A 2,956-nucleotide genomic window follows, 5' to 3' on the forward strand; every position below is an offset into this window, starting at 1 on the left:
TGACCCAATTTATCACATGAGTGATCGGGTTGGCGGGAATACGGCCAAGAATGGCCGGAAATGGGCGTTTTTTAGGGCTTTGAGGGCTCAAAAACTCCTTAATCAAAGGCTTGTCGTCACGTGACGCGGCCTGAATTCACTTTAATGTTGCAGGTGATGATGCTTCTACTTCTGGGAGGACTCCCATGGAGATAGACGCCACTGCTGTTGAGGAGGCTTTAGAGCAGGCCTTCACCGCTGCGATGATGGCTGCTGAGTTTCACGAGGAGGAGGCTGCCGAGGAGGAGGAGACTCCGAGACGAGCCAACGTAGGGCGAGGAGGTCGTCAGCTGAGGGGAGCTCCTGCGTGGGCCGAGACCTGGGAGAGTAGGCACCTGGTGTGGGCTGCAGAGGGTCACCTGTCCTACAGGACGGTGAAGAGCTTGGTAACTAGGATTTCACTACTCATCATCCATTCTCTTTCATTCTTTTTATCCAAACTTCTTTCATATTTCATTCAAAACTAAAGATAGCTTTGTTTCAAATCATAATAGGAGGCCGGGAACATCAGGTCGTTCTCGGGTTATACGACAGCGATGGAGCACTATGAGCGGCTGTCGGCGGAGGAGAGGGCCATGATCGAGCACGGAGCGTTCGGTCCTCTGGTTCAGGTCTGGAGGGATATCGTGAAGAGGAAGCTGCGGGCCAACCTTAGCCTGATCCGTGCTTTCTTGGATCGATTCTGGGATACGACTTCCACGTTTCACCTGCCTTTCGGTGAGGTGGGAGTCACTTTGGAGGACTACGGCATGATTTCTGGTCTGCCGTGTGGGACCGAGGAGATGGTGTGGCCGGAGACTGCCATGAGGGCGGACTCGGCTGAGGCGAGGAGGTTGATCGGCTGGAACTTGTCGCCGAAGGTCGTTGCGATCTTGGGTTTGGTACCCGTACCTACGTTCGAGACTACTTTGGGGAAGACCCGTGCGCCGGGTGACGATCGATGGGAGGGAGACGGCCCCTCCTCCTTATCAGTGACGAGAGAGAGCTCGCCCGTGGGCGTGGTGGTTTCTCTCTTCGATTTACCTCGGAGACAAGGGCGAGAGGTCACGTCGACGAAGCTTCTTCTCTTTCTTTCGACTGAGTTCCCTAGGACGCCTGGGGCCGGGTCATCTTGGTTTTGCGGTCCTCATCCGCTTTATGAGGGCCATGGTTCGTCCCGTAGGCGATGGAGAAGGGGACTTCTCCAGTCTTTGTCGGACTGGATTTCTTGTTGGAGGTATGAACCTTCCTTTTAATAGCAAATTCCTTTCTTAATCGAATTACGGAGGATCGTCATTGATTATTACATTTTTACTGAGCATGTGTGTACTCCTACTTCCCGAGTCTTGCGCCGAAGAGGACGGAGCCACTGGAGAAGGCCTATCCGTGGTGAGGGATTGGGTGATGTGCTTGGACGAAGAGCAAGCGTTCTTCGCACAATGTCTCACCGGCGGGACGTGAACGCCCTTCACCGAGTGAATGTGAGTATCCAACTCGTATTCATTTATATTTCTTATCTTTTGCCTTTAATTGATCGTAGGAATGATCTTTGCCTTGTCTTGTCGCAGTGGGTGCCCAGACCTTGGGCGGAGTACGCTGGAGCGCCTCCTTTTGTTGCTGAGGTCCTTCGACCTAGGAGCTCGAGTCGGCCGCTTTGTTGTGGACGTCGATGGGTCCCGTGTGGTATCCGGGCGAGCGTTTGGCTCGTCGGTGCTCTCGGGCGCGTTGACGGTTCCGTCGATCCTCCGAGGACGATGTTCGGGAGCCTGCGAGGCGAGAGAGAGGCGGACCTGGCTGGTGCCAGTGGCGACGACCTTCTTCTCGTTGGCGACGACTACTCGGCGTTCCTTTACGGGAGGTTGGCGTACTGGCCAGTAGTGGTGAGTATCTTTTTACTTTTCCTTGATTTGAGAGTTGTGGCGGAAGATCATCAATTAATGGGGGCTATTTGTTATTGCAGGAGGTCGAGGCGGCGGGCATCGAGCCCCCAGTGTACCCCGAGACTCTTGAGTACACCGACGCGACCGGGAGGACGACGATCTCCGAGCTGCGTGACTTTGACGTAGCGGTGACGGATGCTGGCCTAGACGACTGGCAGCATCTGATTCGGAGGGTGAGCCTCCAGCTTATTTACCTTTCGTGTAAGAACACATTCGATTAAACTTGTTCAATTTGCTGAGAATTTCTTTGAAATGCAGGTCGCGCCGTCCCGGTTCGTGGCACTATGGAGGGTGGCCAACCGGCTGCGAGCTACTGCCATCGAGGCACTTGTCGGTGGTCGCGGTCGTCAGGTATGAACCTCATTTGATTTCTTTTGATTTTTAATTTTGGTTTTGTTTTGAATTGATTGACATGAGCCAATTTGTTGCTGTTTACAGGCTGGCCGCGAGCTGGAACGAGAGTTGGCCCAGGCTCGGGAGGAGACGGCTCGCTTGTTGAGGGAGCTCGAGTTTCGGGATGCCGAGAATGCCGTTCTTGCGGCGAGGGTTGCTGAGTTGGAGGGTGCCCGACAGTAGTTTTGTGTAGCTTTGTAGACCTGTACATTTTGACTTCTGTTTTGAACATTTTGGACTTTGTTTGGGGCGCAAGCCCCCAGTTTACTTGGACATTTGGACTTTGCTCGGGGCGCAAGCCACCAGTTTGCTTGTACATTTGCTTCATTTGGTGTATATATGACGGCCTGAGTGCCTTTGCTGCTGGGTTGTGTTGTTTGTATCTGCAGGTTAGTTTTGAACAGGTTTGGTAGACAACGGTTTACGCCGTCATGCTGCCGAAATTTACATGGAAATTACGCAAAACATACATTTTATGCATATGGCTTTAATTAGCGCAAAAGGACTCAAAAGAACGTAACATGCAAAAATTTTGCTGGAAATGACGGGACGGTAGGGAGGGTTACCCCCTAAAAAAAGAAAAAAAAGAAATCTATAAGTGTAGA

At 52.4% G+C, this 2,956-nt stretch overlaps 1 long non-coding RNA gene across 1 annotated transcript; it reads left to right on the forward strand.

Moving 5' to 3' along the window:
• The first annotated feature begins 1,855 nt into the window (after positions 1 to 1,855).
• On the forward strand, positions 1,856 to 2,285 carry LOC141615187 (uncharacterized). The gene is made up of 3 exons (XR_012529694.1): positions 1,856 to 1,898; positions 1,979 to 2,131; positions 2,217 to 2,285. It is a non-coding gene; the product is annotated as an uncharacterized LOC141615187 (long non-coding RNA).
• The last annotated feature ends 671 nt before the right edge of the window (positions 2,286 to 2,956 follow it).

Source organism: Silene latifolia, chromosome 11 (genome assembly GCF_048544455.1).
Source record: "Silene latifolia isolate original U9 population chromosome 11, ASM4854445v1, whole genome shotgun sequence".
In the NCBI taxonomy this organism is placed as follows: Eukaryota; Viridiplantae; Streptophyta; class Magnoliopsida; order Caryophyllales; family Caryophyllaceae; genus Silene; species Silene latifolia.